General features: G+C 48.4%; 1 long non-coding RNA gene across 3 annotated transcripts in view; it reads right to left on the reverse strand.

Annotated features, from left to right (window-relative positions):
* LOC310849330 overlaps positions 1 to 22,711 on the reverse strand; it is a 145,360-nt gene that overhangs the window by 48,539 nt on the left and 74,110 nt on the right. Inside the window, exons 3-4 of one of the 3 annotated variants that reach the window (XR_014566864.1) lie at positions 21,187 to 21,378; positions 8,655 to 9,371 (exon numbers count right to left, since the gene is read on the reverse strand). The exons of 1 other annotated variant lie outside the window; for it this stretch is intronic. This is a non-coding gene — a long non-coding RNA (uncharacterized lncRNA). Of the gene's footprint in view, positions 1 to 8,654; positions 9,372 to 21,141; positions 21,379 to 22,711 lie in introns of those variants that run through there. One more of the 3 variants, XR_014566865.1, reaches the window with a different exon arrangement.

The following is a 22,711-nucleotide window of genomic DNA, read 5'->3' on the forward strand; positions in this document are numbered from 1 at the left end:
CCCAAAAGCTCAACAAGTTTGGGCAAAACTAAAAAAAAAAAAAAAAGTTTGAAAATACTGTTTGAAATATGGCAACCCTAACTTATTTATTTGAGTGCACACCAAATAAATTTCAAGGCATTATGCATTGCTCCCCCTCGCATCATTTATCCAGCAAGGCTTGAGGGTTGGGCCTCATGGATGAGCCGAGATTTGAACCTGAGTTTCCACAATCCTAGCCTATAACCCAACCTGGTGCTCTCCAGATATTCTGGACTACATCTCCCATCATCCTCAGCTGCTCTAACCACTACACCATGCTGCCTCCTCCTTTGGGTCTGTTTCCCAGTGTTATGTACGGAGTTGAATAGGATCCAAAATGCAGCAGTCTGATTGGTCCTAGAACAATAGGATCCAAAATGCAGCAGTCTGATTGGTCTTAGAACAATAGGATTCAGAATGCAGCAGTCTGATTGGTCCTAGAACAATGCAGCAGTATGATTGGTCTGCAGGAGCCACCCAATCCAGCTCCAGATGGAAGTGAATCCACAACCTGATTGGCCTACAGGAGAATCCCGGAATTAGCCAATCACATGGTGCCCATTGTGTAAATAATGTATATAAAGCAGATACTGTGGGGGAACTTCCATTCCTCCTCACCACTATGAGCTGAATAAAGAGCATGAAATCCACTCTCGACTCCGAGTATATTTCACCCAGGCACAACAGCAAACCTTCAGGAAGCGCTCAAATGCCCAGATCGCTGCAGGATTCCTCCCCTTATCCCTGACCTGGTCGGCTCGCGTTATCTGCAGAAGCGCTGAGCAGAGGTTTCAGTCAATAAACCCAGGGCCGTCACACCTGTGCCTATGGAGAGGCCCGGCCATTCATCTCTTTCTGTTACGTGCGCTCAACGCCCGCAACGGCTTTTCTCCTGCATCTTCCTGGGTGACGGCCCTGCCATTTATCGCGGTGAGTCATGCAAGCCTCACGTAACCTTCCGCCGGCCTCTTTGATCCGAGGCTTTTCTGAAGGGCGAAAGGAAGGCGCCATCCCCTATCAGGGCGATAAGAGAGGCTCCACTTCATTTAATAAACACAAACCTTTGCTTTCTGTGAAATGACTATATTGCTCTTGAAAAAAGAAACCGCGCGCACACCTATCTCGTGGAAGCGTGTGGTGTGCCGTGCTAATTTGCAGGCACTGGGAACAGAACAACCGAGGAAGATAAAACCCACTGACGAGATGACACCTTTGAGACGGAAATGGCACTCGATTAACGCAATGAGTCTGTTGGGCTTCTGCCAGCCATGGAAACCCAACTCTGCCGTCTCTAACTCAGTCCACCCTAGAAGCCCTTTGACAACCGTGATTGAGAAGTACAGAGAAAGGAGGGTGGGTAAAAATCAATGGCTTTTAAAAAGTAAAAATCGGATTTTTTTTAAAAAAAATATATCAGATTATTATTTTTTAAAAAATTTAAATCAGATTTTTAAAATAAAATGCTTTTGGAGGAAAAATCTTTCTAAAGGTAGTTTTCTGTTTAAGTTACATTATAGTCCAAAGGCTATTCCATCAGGAAATAGATGTAACAGGGCTTAGTGCGCTGGGAGAGTCTGTGGCAGAGAGAAGTCCAGAATTAGAGGAAGAAGCTGAAGCAGGAGAGAAGGGAGGCCAAGAGGAAAGGATGAGTCCGGCTGGTGAAGAGTCAAGGGTCTCTGCCGCTGCTGCTGTGACAAGCTCCCCTCCCTCTTGACTCCCAGAACCAAAAGAGGCATGAAAAGGGCGGAGGGGAAGCTGGCTGCATGCAGGCACAGTCTCCGATTTCTTGGGGGAAAGCCCTGGTAAGGAGGTTAGGGTTTTTCAGTCTCAGCAACTGATTTCCATGGAGGAAGACCATCAGAAATAGGCGGCTCTGATCATTACACCTGACGCTCAACCAAGTCTGTGGAGGTTGTGTTTTTGCAAATACTCCCGTCTTTGAACTATATGATTAAACTCCTGTAACACTGGACGAGAATGAAGGTGTCTGCTTGGGCAATGCTTTTTATCCACCTAGATCAACCCTGTCTTTTCTGATTGACAGGGTTACTCCAGGACCTCAAGAAGAGAACCTTCTACATCCCACTCATTTTCCAAGTGGGACATATGTGAAGCTGTTTCGGACAGAATTATAACCACTGGTCCATTTGTCCCATTACATTCGACTGACTGGAAATGTTGGGCACCAGAACTACCGTATTTTTCGCTGTATAGGATGCACCAGACCATAGGACGTACTGGACCATAGGAGGGGAAGAACAGGGGGGGGAATTCTCCCCCTCTCTGCTCAGCACCCCTTCAGTGAAGCAGCAGGAGAAACGGAGCCCCTTCCATTTCTCCTCCCGCTTCGCTGAAGGGGCACTGTGCAGCTCTCCCTCTCTGTGAAGCCAGGAGAGTCTTGCTCTCCCGGCTTCATCAAAAGGAACCCAAAGTCTTTGGAGTGCAGTGTGAGTTCCCGCTGCACTCCAAAGGCTTCAGGCGGCTATCCCTGAAGCCTGGAGAGCGAGAGGCGTCGGTGCGCACTGACCCCTCTTGCTCTCCAGGCTTCAGCGAAAGCAACGCGAAGCCTCCGGAGCGCGGTGGGAGCGCTCCCTCTGCACTTCGGAGGCTTCGCGTTGCTATCGCTGAAGCCAAGGAGCCTGCATTCACTCCATAGGACGCACACACATTTACCCTTCATTTTTGGAGGGGGAAAGTGCGTCCTATAGAGCGAAAAATATGGTATTGAAGCCTCTGTGAGCAGGCACTGAGCAGGATTCTTTTTTTAATAAAAAAAAATCCAAATTATGAGCTCCAATCGTGCTATGCATCCCTCTCTCTCAGGAACTATCAATACCCAAGACCAGGGGCATCCATCATCATTGCGGCCATATGAGAACAAACGTCTCCCTGGTGCAAGAGATTGATTGCTCTGGGGAAAGGCAAGCAGAATGCAGCCGCTTCCATTTTAAAAGATGGATCCAACATCATTTTGCTTACAAGAGGCCTTCCGGCGAAAGGAGGAGGGCCTAAGAAGGCGCAGTGCGGGTTTCGCGGTCCGCACAGAACCTCGGAAGCAAGCCCAAAGATGCATAACAGCATGGACTCTGCTGAAGGGGCCAACTAGGAAGCTTTCAAGGAGCTGCTGCGCAAAACTGGTGCCAGAGTTGGCATCATAGGGCACTTGCCAAGACCCAATCCCCAGCCAGGGTCCCTCCGTTGATGTCACAAGAAAGTCAGCAATAAATCACATGTCATAAATGAAGTTAACTCTTCATTCAAGGAACCAAGATCTGCTCATAAGGCCAGGCCTAGTGAGCACAGCAACTTGTCCCAGTAGAGCTTGTCCCTATGAGGCAGTTGTGAGGGTCTCCTCCCCCCCATGGCCCTTCCTAAGCAATCTGAGTGTGCTGGTCCAAGGGGGAGGTTACTGTGGGGCGAGGTCCAGGACCTGAGTCGAGGGTCGGCAGATAGTCCTCCATGGGTGCCAGGCAAGGACAGGAACTCTGGGGGAACCGGACTGGGTGCTGGCTGAAACAGCTCTTCAACGTTGCTCCCGCAACCTGGGACTGGGCTGACTGGCCTTTATCTTCTCTGAGGCCAGGGGCGGTCCCGGCCCCCGGCTCTCCTGGCCTTAAGGCGAGCACTCCTCCTGGGAGAAACCAGTTCCCTCCACCTCTCTGCCCTGAGACTCTACAGTTCAGGAGAGGCTGAAGGGTTACTGGACCCAGGGAGAGACTCACCTGTAGGCACTGAGTTCTCAACCACCTCCGGAGCCAGAGTGGATTCACCTGGTGCCTGCTCCTGAGGATCCGGCACAGGTGCAGGCGCTTCAGAATCAAGGCCCTGCCCCAGTTCAGCCAGCCCTGGAGGCGGGGACTCCTGTGCAGGCTGGGATTCCTCCAGTTCAGCCTCTGAATCGGATTTCCAGGCCATCACACTGAGACTACACCGTCGTACCTGTCTTTGCTCCTCCCTCTTCATACCTCTTCTGGTTCTGGTCACAGCAGGAGGGGGAGACACCCTGGCTTCTTCAGCAGCCTAGATCCTCTCTGCCTCTTGATCTCACTTCTCCCCAGCCTCTGCTTCTCCTACATCTGGACTGCCCTCTGCCACAGACTCTTCCTGCTCACTAAACCCGGTTATCTTTTCACCTTCCGACACCTCCTCCCACTCCCAGTCTTCTCCCTCTTTTCCCTCAGGCCACTCACCGTCATCCCACCACCACTCCCCAGGCTCTGAGCCCTCTTCTCCTGGGGGTTCCCTTGGGGGGGGGGTTCCCCAGCTAGTACCTCCCACCGTTCCTCTGCATCCAGCCAGTCCATGGCATCCGATTCCCCAGACCCCTTCTGGCCCTCCTCCATGTTCTTGCTGCCTTTTCCCCCCACATGCCCTATTCTGGCCTAGGACTCACATACCTAAGGGACCGCCTCTCCTGGTATGCCCCGCGGAGGACCTTAAGGTCCACAAATGATAACATTTTGGAGGTCCCAAGTCACAAGGTGGTTAGATTGGTCTAAACTAGGGCCAGGGCCTTTTCAGTACTGGCCCCGACTTGGTGGAAAGCTCTGTCACAAGAGACTAAGGCCCTGCGGGACTTGACATCTTTCCGCAGGGCCTGCGAGACAGAGCTGTTCCTCCTGGCCTTTGGTTTGGACTCAGTCTGACCCTTATGTTTCCCTCCCCTTATGGTTTTGATCTATGGGCTACTTTTAAAATGAGGCTGCATTTTAAATTGCATTTTAACCTGTATTTTAAATTAGGTTTTTTTTCTATTATTATGTTAGCCGCCCTGAGGCCGACTCTGGCTGGGTATAAATAAAATTTATTATTATTATTATTATTATTTATTATTCCATCCCGTGAAAAGGCAGACAGCAGCAAGGAGCAACCCCCACCACTGGACGATCACCCCGAGGGAAATGCAGCCCCCCCAGGCTGGAAAAAGACACTCCCCAACCCTAAACTCATGGAGCAATAAAACACCTCCATAATTTGCAGAAATGTATTCCAGATGCAACATTTGTGGAATAATATGGCAATGGGTGGGGGACGTCTTCGCAGCAGAAAAACAGACATAGGATAAAAATGGAAGAACCACAGTCAATGGGCATGAAAAGGGGTCCTGCATGTGTTTATGGATGGTTGCTTATAGTGTTCCTGAGCATACACAGAGGTCTTATTTGTGAACATCAGTATGCGCACAGAGCCCCTTCTCCCATGCACCAAACAGCATGGCGATGGAGCGAGCCTGCAACCCTCCGCTCACATTTTTTTAATGCGTGGAGGAATCTGCGCACCCCTGCAATGAGAGGTGTGATTTTCTCACCACGAAGGTGGGACTTTCTGTAGCCGAGATCACAGAGCTCCTTCCATCAAATAACAGAGATGCCTAAAGAGTGGGGAGACAACAGAGGCGTTTCACAGGAACTGGCGCAGGTAAAAACTGCAGGAAGCTTCGATAAAGAATCTTCTGCATTCTTTTTATTTTTCAAAGTGCACGATACAAAACCAACGAGGTTCCCTCCTGCCGCGGAATTTGCATGGAGCCCACATCAAAAGGCGACAGGGAAAGGGCTTCAAAAGCACAACAATGCGCCCCACTCTGAACAAAGTAGAAGCTACACCCCTGGCTCCTGTCCCCGCAGCCAGGAGGAGCTCGCTTCAAGCGGGGCTGCCTTGTTAACGCCGCAGAGCAAACAGAGGAGAACTTTTGAACTCCAGAAAAAGAAAGAACCGCAAGCTGCGTTGCAAGGTGTTCCCATTCTCGGGTTCTGACAAATTGAGCCTGGAGCTTGCCGTGAAACCCAAGAGAACAGGCTGCCTTAGAAGATGAGGCAAAAGGGTAAGACGACTGTCGTGGATTAAGACCTGACAGTTCGCAGGGCACATCTTTCTTGGAAAAGGAAAAGCCAAGAGAGGGGCGAGCTTCAACCCCAGACTCTGACCTAGTTGTCCCTAGGGACTAGTGTCTTCCAAACTTGTACAGTCGTACCTCGGATCTTGAATGACTTGTGAGTCAAATGTTTTGGGTCCTGAACGCTGCAACCCCGGAAGTGATTGTTCCGGTTTGAGAACGTTCTTTGGAACCTGAACGTCCGCCGCGGCTTCCGATTGGCTGCAGGAGCTTCCTGCAGCCAATCAGAAGCTGTGCCTTGCTTTCCAAACTGTTTTGGAAGTCGAACAGACTTCCGGAACAGATTTTGTTCGACTTCCAAGGTACGACTGTATCGGGGGGGTTGTATGCTCCTCCACACAACACCCCCACCCCTTCTTACAGAGAGGAGAACTAGCACCCCAGTTGTTTTCAATCTATCTTATTTCATTTATTTTTATTTAGAGTAGGATTTCCCATACTTGGGTCTCCAGCCATTTTTGGACTACGGTTCCCATCATCCCTGACCACTGGTCCTGCTAGCTAGGGATGATGGGAGTTGTAGTCCAAACATAGAAGGAGACTGGGAAACCCTGACTGAGGTCACTGTTTCCCAAAGGAAACCCGGGTGGGGGAGATTACCTGTGATGGGACACTGGAGGTATAAATGACTATAGGACTTTGAAAAGCTGGTGTCACAAGACTAAGTTCGTCAATTCCACTGAACTTGATTAGTTTCAAGTGAATTTTGAATGTATGTGTCCTCGTTGTTACTGACCACTGTGAGAAGAGAATGCTGGACTGCCTGCAAGACTGACCTGAAACAGCAGCGTTCTCTTTGTGTTCCTAATAAAACAAGTCATCGGAATATTCATAAGAAAATGCTGATAAAATCAGCAGACGGTAGAAACAAGTAGGCACCAAATTCTTTTTAGCATGTCTGGGGAGACATGTCTAAACAAAAACGTTTTCAGCAGGCATCAGAAACAGAACAACAAGGGAGCCTGCAGATTATCAATAGACGGCGAGTTCCAGAGGAAAGGTGTTGCCATGTTAGTACAGTGGTACCTCGGGTTAAAGAGATGCGGGTGGCGCTGTGGGCTAAACTACAGAGCCTAGCACTTGCCAATCAGAAGGTTGGCAGTTCGCATCCCCACGACGGGGTGAGCTCCCGTTACTCGGTCCCTGCTCCTGCCAACCTAGCAGTTCGAAAGCACGTCAAAGTGCAAGCAGATAAATAGGTACCGTTCCAGCGGGAAGGTAAACGGCGTTTCCATGCACTGCTCTGGTTCGCCAGAAGCGGCTTAGTCATGATGGCCACATGACCCGGAAAATGTACGCGGGCTCCCTTGGCCAATAAAGTGAGATGAGCGCCGCAACCCCAGAGTTGGCCAGGACTGGAACTAATGGTCAGGGGTCCCCCTTTATCTTTTACCTCGGGTTAAGAACTTAATTTGTTCTGGAGGTCCGTTCTTAATCTGAAACTGTTATTAACCTGAGGTACCACTTTAGCTAATGGGGCCTCCTGCTGCCACCAGGCAATTTCTGTTCTCATCCTGAAGCAAAGTTCTTAACCCGAGGTACTATTTCTGAGTTAGCGGAGTCTGTAACCTGAAGCATCTGTAACCTGAAGCGTCTGTAACCCGAGGTAGCACTGTACCATCAATCGCCTACACTCCTGTTCAGAGGAAGAGGAAGCTATTAACATCTTGAAAGAAGGAAACTCTTGAGGACTAATTTGGAAACAGCAGCCAATGACCCCAAAGTCCCAAGCCCTTCATATTTCCCTTTGCATTCTTTCCCAAGGCCAAGAACACTCCTTTTTCCTACTTAATAGCTGCCCCATAGCAGAAGGACTCTAGGAAGCCAGTGTGGTGTAGTGGTTAAAGTGTCAGACCAGGACCTGGGAGATCTGGGTTCAAATTCCCTACTCAGTCATGAAACGTACTGGGTTTCATTGAAATCAGTCACAGTCTCTTTGCCTACCTCGCAGAGTCATTGTACGGATTAACGGGGGGAGGGGGGGAACCGTGTAATCCCTGGAGAAAAAAGTGTGATATAGATGCAACAGATAAGCTTCTCTGCTTACCTGCATAAGAAAGAAAGTCAGGGGCATCCCCAAAGGTGTTAATCCAGGGAGAAAAAGAAGTCCAAGCAAAATCTCCACATATGCACAGTTCGCCTTGGGCCTCATTTGGGAGGAAAGACAAGATAAAATTTTAATAACTGCAAATAAAGTAAGATCGCTGTAGGAACAACCATTGACTTTGCACGTGTGGCTCAGCCAACACAGATACACCGTGTGTCACTTCAAACAGTGCAATTCTTTCAGAGTCGTGAAGCAACAGGGGCTGTTTAAATGATGCGGGCTTGCATTGATGCATCTAGAGATTTTGGGTTGCTCAGTTTCTCTGGACCTCATCAGACAAACTCTCCAAGCAAAACTTTGCAAATTTGCCCTAGTCACTGGTACGAGTGCAAATGATGGAGGTCTTTTAGGACTTCCGAAAGATGCAGAAACAAGTCTGAAAGGGAAGGAGCTCCACAGCCATCAAGAACATCCACCAGCTCTCTCTGCAGAGGTAAAGGTCAAGGGACCCCTGACCATTAGGTCCAGTCATGGCCGACCCTGGGGTTGCGGCGCTCATCTCACTTTACTGGCCGAAGGAGCTGGCGTACAGCTTCCGGGTCATGTGGCCAGCATGACTAAGCCACTTCTGGCGAACCAGAGCAACGCACGGAAATGCAATTTACCTTTCCGCCAGAGTGGTACCTATTTATCTACTTGCACTTTGACGTGCTTTCGAACTGCTAGGTTGGCAGGAGCAGGGACTGAGCAACAGGAGCTCAGCCTGTCACGGGGATTCGAACCGCCGACCTTCTGATCGGCAAGCCCTAGGCTCTGTGGTTTAACCCACAGCGCCACCCGCGTCCCTCTGCAGAGATACATAGCGCAAGTAGCACACCAAGAAAAGATGCTTTGCAATTTGTCGTTCACCTGGAAGGGACACCTCCCTCTGGGCAAGGAGCCGAGTGGCCGGCAGAGGAGCTCCATGCAAAGGCAGCTGTATCACTCCGTCCTTTTCCCCTAGCTTGAAGGACAGAAAGAGGGGCAGGTGAGGTAGGGTCTCTTCTTGGAATGGGCAGCGGCATGCATGCAAGCCCCATCCATCCCCAAAGACCCCCACACCCAGCCCCACCCACCAACTCCACTTCAGAACTTCCCATGCTGAAATTGGGGTGTAAGGAAGTCCTTGGGACCCTTCTCTCGACTGGGACCCCAATAAAGTCCAGTTCCCAAGCATGGAGATTTCCAGTAAGTTCAGTGGGGTGACAGGCCTTGCATTCATGCTCCTCCCCACATATCCTTTGGGGCAAATGCCAGAATCTGTTTAAAGTCTCAACATCCCTTAGCAAAACTGGGTGTTCCAGGTGGCAGGCTGCTGCTGTTGACGATGGTTTCTTTGTGAATGTAATTAGCGATGCCATCTTACCGCTTTGGGGAAGGAAAAGAAAAAAGATGTTGTGACTCGTGTTATGTTATTTATTTTGCAAACTGCCTCGAGTAAGATTTCTATCGCGAGGGAAGCAGGGTGCAGACACCCAAATAAAACTAAAAACAAAGAATGAAGGCACATGATGCCTTTGTATCCCCGTGACTCGCCTCTTTGATTTATGCCTGCAAAAGTGAAGGACCTTAAAAGGAGATGTGATAAAATCTTGCTGTGTGCCTCTATAAAATGAGGAGAAAACCTTCAAAGTTAGAAATAAAGGGAGATGATGGACAGCAAACAAGCAATTTCCGATCGCCAAGCCCCTCTAAGGCCACCGGCCTCCTCCGAAAGGGAACACTCCTCATTTTTTCCCAGGGCTGCATCCCACATTCCTGTCTTCATTATTCTGCCCCTTCTCTTCTCCAGCATCTCAGGCACACAGCCAGACTTCCATCCTTCCCTTGACCCCAAGTCTATTTGAAATCTTTATTCATGTCTTAATCACTTCCTGTCTGGACTGCGATTTCTGCTTTTTTTAAATAAAAAAATAAAAAACACACAACCGGTATTTAAAAACTTCAGGGGGTCCTGTACAAGAGATTTCCTTCCTCCAAGGAAAAGGGGGAAGCACAGCTTCCTGGCGACTGTATCACTTCAACAAATGGAAAGCTTAAAAAAAAGGAGGGGGGTTTACTCAGCTTCTCTTTCACTCTCACAATCTTTATCCATTTAGACGATGCTGCCCTGGCCGCTCCTTCTGAGCTTTACATGGTTTGCGTACTGTTAAGTTGTGGGTGAACATATCAGACGACACAGCGATTCTTCAAACAGCTCTTGTTTATTCACAGACCCAGAACAGAACTGAACTGAAGGGTTCAGCCAGCCTGCTTATATAGAGCTCCAGTACAACGCAACTGTAACCACTTTCTGTAACTATCCAATCACTGAACGTCACTTTCAATCCCCTATTTGCATATGTGGACCTGAGTGAAAACTATCTACAGTATCCACCTGCTGGCCCAGGGTGAGAACTTCAGTACATAAGAGGTACCATGCAAAATCCAGATGCCGTGCTAACATGTTCTACATGTGAGACACCTCTAGGCCTGGGCGACACATTGCTCCCAGGACTGGTTTGAGGGCCAGAGTACAATGTTGCCTTCATCTGGCGATATATCTGGGGCTGGTAATGCAGTACCTTGGTTCTTGAACGCCTGGTGACTCAAACATTTTGGCTCCCGGATGCCGCAAACCTGGAAGTGAGTGTTCCAGTTTTTGAACGTTCCTTGGAATCCAAACATCTTACGTGGCTTCCGATTGGCTGCAGGAAGCTCCTGCAGCCAGTCAAAACTGCGCCTTGGTTTTCAAACGTTTTTTGGAAGTCGAATGGACTTCCGGAACGGATTCCATTTGAGAACCAAGGTATGACTGTACATCACAATGTTGAAAAGCTGACATCGCCCAGCCCTGGAGACCTCCCTAGGGAGCTGGGAATTGCTTGCAAGTTGATGCCTTTCCAGGTGTGACCGGAACAGCCAAAGAGCCGTACAGGTAAGGAAGGTATCTTGTAGCTGCATAAACAAGCGACAGCCAGACCAGTTCATTCAAGACAGAAAAGAACCAACAGAGGAAGCAAAACCTCAAATTTATAGTGATTTTTAAAATTTATTTAATGACTTCACTCCATTGGTTAATCGTCATGTACACCACCATGAGATCCTTGGAGAAAAAAGTGGGATATAAGAGACATAAGAGACATATATTTTGAGGCTTGAAGGAGCTGAGATTCCTGCACTGCAGAGGGTTGGACTAGATGACCCACAGGGCCCCTTAAAACTCTACAATTGTAGGTCCTCACCACCCTTGTTACACGTGGACGTATTTCGTATGAACATCAGCCTTGTTTGAGCACCTCTTTGGAAATCTGGAAGGCTTATACAGACATAGATGTTCCTGAATCCTTCATGTGAGCTATATAGAAAGCTGGTCAGTCAGGGTGAGCATTCGGCAAGGAAACACGAAGGGACCAAGCTGAAAATTTGCCCAAACTGTAGGCAGGAAGTCAGTCCATTGTCTGCAGCAGTTGAAATGTCCCAATGTTCCCCATTCTGGGTACCGAACTGAAAGCAGAATGTTCTTCCTGGCCAACGGCACCAAAAACCAACCAATGGGCTTTTGAACTTGGCCTGGGAGGAAGATATCCCATCCCTGTCGCCCTTGGGCAACCTGACTGCCCACATAGACAGACTCTTCTCTTCCTTCAGATGAGCTTGCAGAACGAGGTGCTGGAGACAGCAGACAAGGAAGTGGAAAGAGTTCGTTCCCTCTCCAACTTCTCCATGCAGGGAGGCCCTTTGGGTGCACGCTGTTGACAATGCCTCAATTACGACAGCCAAACAAGGCGCCTCCTATTTGCATGAGAAGGCACCGCGTAAAACATGTGCCAACAGGAGCTGCCCTGCCTATCTTGCAAGCGAACCTACAGAGACAAGGACCCTCCTGGTCCCAGGAAGATGCAAAGAGGGTGTATTCTGGAAGCTGCACATGGTTCGTGCGAGGGGACAACTCTTGAGGGAGCCTGGACACTGAGGTCCAGCTCTGAGGGACTTCTTCTGGTGGTACACTCACGGCAAGAAGTGAAGTTACAGGGAACCAAGCAGAGGGCCTTCTCCTGCCATGTGGAATGTCAAGGAAATAAATATCTGATTTTCTGAAGACATCTGGAGGCAGCCCTGTAATGTTTGATGTTTTATTGTGTTTTTATATCTGTTGGAAGCCGCCTAGAGTAGCTGGGGCAACCCAGATGGATGGACGGGCAAAGAAGAAGAAGAAGAAGAAGAAGAAGAAGAAGAAGAAGAAGAAGAAGAAGAAGAAGAATTCAGGATGAGGAGATGGTGGCATGTATTTAGGACCTTATACTGAGTCAGACCATTCGTCCATCCAGCTCAATGCTGTCTACACTGGCTGGCAGCAGCATTCAGGGGTTTCAGAGATGCCTTAAAGGTAAAGGTAAAGGGACTCCTGACCATTAAGTCCAGTTGCGGATGACTCTGGGGTTGCGGCGCTCATCTCGCTTTACTGGCCGAGGGAGCCGGCGTACAGCTTCCGGGTCATGTGGCCAGCACGACTAAGCCACTTCTGGCGAACCAGAGCAGCGCATGTAAACGCCGTTTACCTTCCCACCGGAGCGGTACCTATTTATCTACTTGCACTTTTTGGCGTGCTTTCAAACTGCTAGGTTGGCAGGAGCTGGGACAGAGCAACGGGAGCTCACCCCAATGCAGGGATTCAAACCACAGACCTTCTAATCAGGAAGCCCTAGGCTCTGTGGTTTAACCCACAGCGCCATCTGTGTCCCTTCGGAGATGCCTTAACTGATGTTGAAGAGAACCATTATTCAAGCGTTCCTGCTACATCAGTTTTACTTAAATTGGTGGGAAATGCAGTGAGGGGAGAGAATATGCCATGCCGAACTGTTGTGAGAGCATCTAGAAGCCTGGATAGCTCAGCTGGTTTGAGCGTGGTGCTGATAATGCAAGGGTTGCAGGTTCGATCCCTGTATGGGGCAGCTGCCTATTCCTGCATTGCAGGGGGTTGGACTAGATGATCCTCAGGGTCCCTTCCAACTCTACAGTTCTATGACTCTATGGCCTTTAAAAATGGAAGGTGCAGTAAAGTCTTCCCATCCTATGCACTGGAAATCTCTGATTTTCAGTTTCAAGTGTCCGGCTTCTATTTTCTTTGGAGACCAAAAACTTGAATGCAAGTCAAGAGGCAAGTTTAGCCTTTCAGAGGAAAAAATAAAGTATCAGAAGTCCTGCCTTACCTTATTACCAGTTTGTTTGGGAAACCAGTAGAAGGAGTGATTTAGTTACACAAAAATACAATGCAATTAGGTGGCCTCACCTAACACAAATGCCTTAGTGGCAGCTTCAAATGGGGTTTTAGCCTCGGTTATTTTATCCTCTTCACTTTTTTTTTTAAAAAAACCTAACTTCTCCCGGAGATTTCAATTTCAGCCCAACTTTGAACGCTACTTTCAGGTTTGCTGGTGGAGCATTTGGAATAAAATAAAAAAAATTGCAGCGATATTACTAGTTTGGAAGTCCAGCTGCTACCATGTCCTTGGCTGAATGGTTTAAACTTGCTAACACTCGAAGAGGAGCTTTTCATCAAATGTACCAAATCAGGTTCTGCAAAGTGGGGCAATCTGCATGAAAAAAAATCCAGTTTGCATCACAGATTTTTCTGATGCATGTTTATTTTACTCGCATTTAGTGAACAAAGTGAAACACTTCAAAACTGCCATATTTGAATCGCATTTTATTTGCAACTGGCGTCCATTCTTCCTTATTAATGAGTTTATAAATTGGGGGAAATTCCCACCCAACCTCACTGGTGAAGTTTAGGTACAATACGATGCATGCATCTTTAAGACTAAAATCCTATGCACACTGACCTGGCAATGAACGATCTACCTGGCCACTTTTTCCCCTTTCTTTCTTCGTTTTATTTTCAAAATAAAACGAAACAAACTTTTACAGTCCCACAACTTACCTTCAACCCAAACACATGTGGAGATCCTTTATTTCTTTTCATTCCGCCACATCTACTTCTTTGGTAGGAGTCTTGCTGTCCTAACCTACCTAAGATCAGGCTACAGCCAGTAGCTCAGATGTGGAGAACCTTTGGACCTCCAGATGTTGTGGGACAACAAATCCCATCAGCCCTAGTAAGCATGGCCAATGGGCAGAGATGATGGGAGTTGTAGTTCGGCAAACATCTGGAGACTCACCAAGACCATATAACATCGGTCTTGACAGACTTACATTGGCTCCCAGTACATTTTCAAGTACAATTCAAAATGCTAGTGCTGATCTTTAAAGCCCTAAACGGCTTTGGCCCAGTATACCTGAAGGAGCGTGTCCACCGCCATCGTTCAGCCCAGACACCGAGGTCCAGATCCGAGGGCCTTCTGGTGGTTCCCTCATTGCGAGAAGTGAGCTTACAGGGAACCAGGCAGAGGGCCTTCTTGGTGGTGGTTCCCGCCCTGTGGAACGCTTTCCCATCAGATGTCAAGGAAATAAAGAACCATCTGAATTTTAGAAGAAATCTGAAGGCAACCCTGTATAGGTATGCTTTTAATGTTTGATGTTTTATTGTGCTTTTAATTCTGTTGGGAGCTGCCCAGAGTGGGCGGGGTATATTATTATTATTATTATTATTATTATTATTATTATTATTATTATTATTAATTTCTCCACGTTTTGTAGCAGTGCATCATGACACATCATTTGAAGACGAAACTTCCTCAACCTTAGGTCCCCAGATGTCCTTGAACCACAGCTCCCATAATCTCTAACCACCGGCCATGCTGGCTAGGAATGATGGGAGTTGTAGTCCAGCAGCATCTAGGATCCGGAGGTTGAGAGAGGCTGGTCTTCCACAGCCTGACAGCTGGAAATGCCAAAGATTGCAGCTGGCTCTTTCTCCCATGCAGGTGATTTCTTGCAGTACGCCATCCCATCTTTCTACTGTTTTAGAAGTATAGCATAAAATCCCCAAACTTTCAAGTTGTCATTATGGCTTTTCCCCAAGCACAGGGAGAGAAATACGTGTAAATAGGAACATTCGCATTGCACAACCTCACGGCTGGCTGGCTCGGCTGGAAAAGAAAACCACTGGCTTTTTGGAGCAGCTGCACCTCAATGTGTTTTCTTCTACCTCACGGTTCCTTCTAACTGCCCTTGCCTCGTGCAGAGAGGGGCATTGTATCCCTTCCTCTTTGATATCCGATCGCTTTCTTTGCCAGCCTCTTTGAGCAAGAATCCTCGCCCGTGGGTCTCTTCCAAGCAAGCTGGGCCGGCTGCCTCCTTCTTCGGCTGGCACTGAACCTGCCCACCCCACCCCCCCGGCCGATGATTACAAAAGGAGCTGGCAATTATTACGCAAGGTTATTAACAGCGCATGGCTTATTCCCTCCAGGCCAGATCTCAGATCAAGCAAACTGCACACCTTCAATGCATCAATGCAGCAAAACAAAGCAACAACTATTAGAATCCTGTTTTTCATGAGAAGATAAAACACAGGAGTAAGGTGGACTTTTTGCCAGCACAGTCCTGGAACCAACCTGCCCTCAGATCAGAGCAACATGTGGTCTTCTGGATTCTGCTGGACTACAACTCCCATCATCCATGCAGGCTGTGCCTGGTGGGAGTTGTAGTTCAAAACATCCAGAGGGCCACAGATATAAATTTTGAGGGCAAGGAGTGAAGGGAAGCTCAGATGCTCGAATTACAGGTTAAGTGTTTGCAGCAACCACAGAGCAGGAACAAACTTTAATTCAGCGGTTCTCAACCTGTGGGTCCCCAGATGTTCTTGGACTACAACTCCCATCAGCCCTGAGCTCTGGCCTTGCTCGCTAGGGATGATGGGAGTTCTAGTCCAGCAACATCTGGGGACCCACAGGTTGAGAACTGCTGCTTTAATTGCTTTCACCAGATGAATGCTACAAACCCGTTGTCACTCGCCACAGCGACTGGGCGTAGCTAGAATGCTGCTGGCCTGATCATTCTGGAGCCTTTCCGGTTAATTTGGCTGGAAATCATTTCCTTGTGGCTTTCCGTGCAAGCATCTTGCACAGTTCCCACATCACCCCCCCCACTCTCCCCGCCCTGGAAATGATCAACAGGTGGTCCGGTGGGTCGCGGCCAAAGCATCGTTGGCAGAGCGTCGATATGAGAAAAGGATTGGCTGGAGGCTTGGGTCAGAAGAGGGGTCCCCAAAGACGGCAAGAACAGCCCAGGTGTACCTGAGAAAGAGAGGTGAGCCGTTTTACGGCAGGCGTGGAAAACCTCAGGCCCAGGATGTAGGACATGTGTTCCTCCAAGTCTTGTTATGTGGCTTTCAGGACCCTCCAGAGGCCACATTTCTCTTTCTCTGCAAACCACAGCCCTCACCTCAAACATTTCCGCCTGCCCTTGAGCTCTTGTTTGCCAGCTTAGAGGGCAGAGAGGGCTGTGTGAGGCTGCACAGAAGCTCACAAAAGTAAAAATGACAGTCATTGCTTCGCCCCTAGCCCCATCCGCCATTGGCATGTGGCCCCCGGAAACCTGCGTGGACCGGAATGTGGCCTCTGGTCTGAAAGACATCCCTCCCAGGTTACAGAAAACTCAGAACCAAGTTTGGGATGAGATTGTGTGGATAACGCAGGCTGCCACTGACTGAACAGCGTTCCCACAGACAGTTTTCTCTCCCTCTCTCCCCTCTGGAACATCCTGAGTTTTCCTGCTTCGTCCCAGCAGGAGAGAGAGAGATAAAACTTTATTTGCAACTTGGTGGAAAGTTAAGTAGGATGTTTGATCATAAATAATTGGCCACCACAAAATCGGATCGGAATGGGATGTAAAGTGAGATTAAGAGAAATAAATTTGCAGAGGACTATATTTAAATAAGCGGTTATAAAATTTGCAAACTAGATGATAAATTGCATGGAAAAAATCTATGATGATGAAAATGGCAGCGGGAGATGTGAGGAAGTCCAAAGAAGTTATGAAACTCTGTTGAGATAAAAGTAAGGTTGTTTATTGTCTTTGTACTTTATTCTGTAAAAACCCCTAATAAAAATTTTATTAAAAAAAAAAAAACTTTATTTGCAACATTTCGAAAGCACGTCAAAGTGCAAGTAGATAAATAGGTACCACTCCGGCGGAAAGGTAAACGGCATTTCCGTGCACTGCTCTGGTTCGCCAGAAGCGGCTTAGTCATGCTGGCCACATGACCTCGGTCAATAAAGCAAGATGAGCGCCGGAACCCCAGATTCAGCCACGACTGGACCTAATGGTCAGGGGTCCCTTTACCTTTATAGCAACAGTAAAACATTACAGTATACGCAGAAAAGGAAATGTGATATAAAAGCACAATTTAAAGTCCTGAATCAGCAGTCAGTTAGTGGCCCTTATTCTGATTGGCCCTGTTATGAACCTAGCAACCTTTGCTGTTATCTGCTCGTTTTGATCTGATAGAAGAAAGGACCTTATGGCAGTGGTTGGGCGCCCTGGCATGGTTAGTACGAGTGGGGTGATGATCTCGTTCCTCAGGTCTTTGTAGAGAGTACAGGACAGGAGGACGTGTGCCGCTGTTTCGGTGCTACCATCTCCACAGGGGCAAAGACGTTTCTCAGGCGGGATCTTCTGGAATCGGCCCTCAAGTACCGCAGATGGTAAAACATCCAGTCTTGCAAGTGCAAAAGCACGTCTGTATTTTGGGATGTTAAGTTGGTGCAGATATGGGGCCAGAGAATCAAAATGGAGAGGTGGAAAATGAGCATACCAAGGGCAGAATTTCCTTATAGTGGCCAGGTTGTTCTGATGCTCAATATCTTTTAGACGTTGAGCAATTAGACTGTTTGCTTTAGTGGGGCCCATAGTGAGTAGGTGTTATAGGGAGTGAAGTTTTTGATAGACGGTTTTCCCCGGCAGGAGACATGGGCCGGGCAAGGGAGGTGGGGGACAACTAGACAAAGGAATGTTATTTTCCTCAGCCGTCCATGAACCTTCCATTTTGTGCAGAGGAGAGGAGCAGTTGAAGGAGATGGGTATGTTTCGCCTGGAAAAAGAGGAGACTGAGAGGAGATATGATAGCCATCTTCAAATATCTCTAGGGCTGCCACCTAGAAGATGGAGAAAGCTTGTTTTCCCTTGCTCTGGAGGGTAGCACTCGAACCCATGACTTCAAGTTACAAAAAAGGAGATTCCGACTAAACATCAGGGAGAACTTTCTAGGGGTAAGGGTTGTTCGACAGTGGAACAGTCTCCCACTGGTGTCAGTGGACTCTCCTTCCTTGGAGGTTTTTAAGCAGAGGCCCGATGGCCATCTGCCATGGATGCTTTAGCTAAGATTCCTGCATTGCAGTGGGTTGGGCTGGATGACCCCTGGGTCCCTACTGTTCTATGATTCTATGATCCACAAACCCAGGGAACAACAAGAAGAAAATAGAAACCCAAGTTTCTAGTCCTTAAGGGTAGCAATTATGAAAATGCTTTGGCGATTCCAGAGCACACACTCACTAAGGACTGCAGTGCTAAGGGGACAGCTACACCGAACATGTAGCTTCATTCCTTCTGCCACGACTTGGAAATGGAGGATGCACTACATAAAAAAGGGTGAGTATATGCCAAGGTTCTTCTTAGCAGAGGGTTCCTCAGTGAGTTTGGTGCAGGGCATAGAGAGTCCTGGTAGGCTCTACGGGGTCTGGCACTCGGCACCTTTGTAAAACAAAACAAAACCGAATAACAACCCTAAAAGAAGACGTGGAAAGAAGAACCTTCTCATTTTCTACTCCGAGGAGAGAGAGAAAGAGGCAAGAAGGAGCCCCTATTCTCCCAACAGTTCAGAGAGTGCTGCCAAAATGAAATGCCTACAAGAAAGAAAGAAAGAAAGAAAGAAAGAAAGAAAGAAAGAAAGAAAGAAAGAAGGATTTCTGTTGTGTTTTCCCTACACACACTTGGCATTCATCTCTGCATCTGCCGATCTGCCGTTCAGCGTCTTTTATTTCACTGCGTCAGATCTGGTTCCAAACGCAGGCCGCCGGTTCTGCAAAAGCCCCCGTAAATAAATAAAGCAATTCACACTTTAGAAACCCAGCAATCGCCCGTCACAAAAGGCGGCACAGGTGCACAAGAAGGCCATTATAGTGAAAGGGACCTAAGGCAGAGATTCGAGCAAGGAAGTTCAATGCACTCCAGGCGTCAGTAGGTGATTTATTATCCACAGACCTCCCTGGTCAGCTTTCCTAGAAGAGTCGCAGTTAGTTGCTCAGGAACAAGAGAGATGTCCCTTTTCATTCCGTTTTACCCATGGAGCAAAGCCCATTGCAAATACGTTTCCTGCCATGCTCCCGTCGTCTGGGGTCGGTCTAGCACAGCGGTAGGCAACCTAAGGCATGTGGGCCGGATGCAGCCCAATCAACTTCTCAATCCGGCCCACGGATGGTCTGGGAATCAGCGTGTTTTTACATGAGTAGAATGTGTGCTTTTATTTAAAATGCATCTCTGGGTTATTTGTGGAGCATAGGAAATATTACCTCGGGTTAAGAACTTTGCTTCAGGATGAGAACAGAAATCGTGCAGCGGCGGCACTGCAGCAGCAAGAGGCCCCATTAGCTAAAGTGGTGCTTCAGGTTAAGAACAGTTTCAGGTTAAGAGCAGACCTCCAGAACGAATTAAGTTCTTAACCCGAGGTACCACTGTACTCAAAGCAGGTTAAGGGGCAACAAAGGGTCTGGAAACCAAGCTTTATGAGGAACGGTTGAAGGAGCTGGGTACGTTTAGCCTGGAAAAGATGAGACTGAAAGGAGATATGATAGCTTTCTTCAGATATCTCAAAGGCTGTCACACGGAAGAGGGAACAAGCTTGTTTTCTCCTGATCTGGAGTTTCCCAGAAAATTCTGAGCTGATTGTTTTTTTCCTGGAAAACAAAAATCAGTTTGTAGCATAGTGATCCAACTAAGCATGTTCATTTTCTCTGTGCTTCAGAAGTAAGCGAAGAACTTAGAAACATCATGAACCATATGCCAGGATACCACCCGAGATTTCAAGGCATGAAATTACAACTTAAAACTCCCTACAAAATTTCCAAGTGATGATGCTGCAATTTAAGGAACGTATCAACAAGCTGAAACATGCGAAGAGGAAGGCGGCCAAGATGACCAAGGGTCTGGAAACCAAACCTGATGAGGAATGGTTGAAGGAGCTGGGTATGTTTAGCCTGGAAAAGAGAAGGCCAAAGGGAGACATGATAGCCATCTTCAAATATCTCAAGGGCCATCCCATGGAGGAGGGAACAAGCTTGTTTTCTCCTGATCTGGAAGGTAGGACTCGAACCCATGACTTTAAATGACAAGAAGGGACATTCAGACTCAACATCAGGAAGAACTTCTGGCAGTAAGACAGTTTGACAGTGGAACGGTCTCCCTTGGAAAGTGGTGGTCTCTCCTTCCTTGGAGGTTTTCAAGCAGTGGTTGGATGGCCATCTGTCATGTATGATCTAGTTGACATTCTTGCACTGCAGGGGGGTTGGACTAGATGACCCTCGGGACCCTTCCAACTCTATGGTTCCACAAGAGTTGCAGCCCAGCAACATCTAGAGGGCCCCAAAATGCTATGACGCAAGCACTGAGCTCATTGGAGGCAAGGCATTTGCACAGGGTTCAGGCTGGATACCATCAGAGCTCTGATGTTGCTTCAGCAGCAGTCAGCCTTAGAGTAAGGCTTGCTTGAAGCTCTGCCTTCCTGAAGAGGTCCCTCTTCACTTAAAGCAGCCGTTCTCAACCTGTGGGTCCCCAGATGTTGTTGGCCTACAACTCCCATCATCCCTGAGTTCTGGCCTTGCTAGCTAGGGGTGATGGGAGTTGTAGTTCAACAACATCTGGGGACTCACAGGTTGAGAAACCCTGGCCTCCAAGGTCCTATTTCGGCACTTATGGGACACGGGTGGTGCTGTGGTCTAAACCACTGAGCCTCTTGGACTTGCCAATCAGAAGGTTGGCAGTTCGATTCCCCACAATGGAGTGAGCTCCCGTTGCTCTGTCCCAGCTCCTGCCAATCTCGCAGTTCGAAAGCACACCAGTGCGAGTAGATAAATAGGTATCACTGCAGCGGGAAGGTAAACAGCATTTCCATGCTCTCTGGTTTCTGTCACTGTGTTCTATTGCACCAGAAGCGGTATAGCTGGCCACATGACCCAGAAAGCTGTCTGTGGACAACGCAACCCCATAGTCGCCTTTGACTGGACTTGATCGTCCAGGTGTCCTTTACCTTTTTTACCTAGTTTGGCACTCCAACCACTATGCAACACTGTCTCTCAGTACCTGTAGACAGAAGTTTGCCAACAGCAGATGTCAAGGAAGAGCTGTTTCCTTCTGCTGCTTGCCTGAATCCCAGTGGCACCTGGCTGGCTGCTGCTGGAACTGGTGGCCTGATCCGGTTCTTGCAAGCATGGCTCAGCACCTACAAGGATCCAGTTACAAGGGTTCTTGAAGCCAAAAGTCCCCAGATGCATGCTGGCATCGCAAGCACTCCGAGGGAAGAAAGACGGGCAAGAGCCAAGCCTAATATCTTCCAAATATCACATGCTGCCACACGACCCAATTACACAAAGCAATTTCTCAAGCATAGGCTGGGATAGCCCAGTGTGGAGCTGCCAGTGGAAACCCCCTGTTTAAATTAATTTATATAATAATAGTAATTTATTATTAAATACCCTGCCCATCTGGCTGAGCCTCCCCAGCCACTCTGGGCGGCTCCCAATCGAGTGTTAAAAACAATACAGCATTAAATATTAAAAACTTCCCTAAGCAGGCCTGCCTTCAGATGTCTTTTAAAAATATAATAGCTGCTTATTTCCTTGACATCTGATGGGAGGGGGTTCCACAGGGAAGGCGCCACTACCGAGAAGGCCCTCTGTCTGGCTCCCTGTAACCTCACTTCTCGCAATGAGGGAACCGCTAGAATGCCCTTGGCCCTGGACCTCGGTGTCTGGGCTGAATGATGGGGGTGGAGACAGGGGTGGAGATCCTTCAGGTATACAGGACAGGACGTTTAGGGCTTTAAAGGTCAGCACCAACACTTTGAATTGTGCTCAGAAACGTACTGGGAGCCAATGCAGATCTCTCAGGACCGGTGCTTTGTGGTCCCGGGGCCCACTCCCAGTCACCAGTCTAGCTGCTGCATTCTGGATTCATTGCAGTTTCCGGGTCACCTTCAAAGGTAGCCCCATGTAAAGCGCATTGCAGTAGTCCAAGTGGGAAATAACTAGAGCATGCACCACTCTGGTGAAACAGTCTACGGACAGGTAGGGTCTCAGCCCGCAAACCAGATGGAGCTGGTAAACAGCTGCCCTGGACACAGAATTGACCTGTGCCTTCATGGACAGCTGTGAGTCCAAAATGACTCCCAGGCTGCGCACCTGGTCCTTCAGGGGCACAGTTACCCCATTCAGGACCAGGGAGCCCTCCACACCCGCCCCCTGTCCCCCCAAAACAGTACAGTGGTACCTCGGGTTACATACGCTTCAGGTTACAGGCGCTTCAGGTGACAGCAGGAGGCCCCTTTAGCTAAAGTGGCGCTTCAGGTTAAGAACAGACCTCCAGAACGAATTAAGTTCTTAACCCAAGGTACCACTGTACTTCTGTCTTGTCAGGATTCAACCTCAATCTGTTAACCGCCATCCATCCTCCAACCGCCTCCAGGCACTCACACAGGACCTTCACCGCCTTCACTGGTTTAATTGTGCAGGTGGCATCACGGGCCAATTCAGGGGGAGGATGGAAATACCTTTGCC

The sequence above is a fragment of the Podarcis gaigeae genome, assembly GCF_964106915.1.
Source record: "Podarcis gaigeae genome assembly, chromosome: 7".
Lineage (NCBI taxonomy): Eukaryota > Metazoa > Chordata > Lepidosauria > Squamata > Lacertidae > Podarcis > Podarcis gaigeae.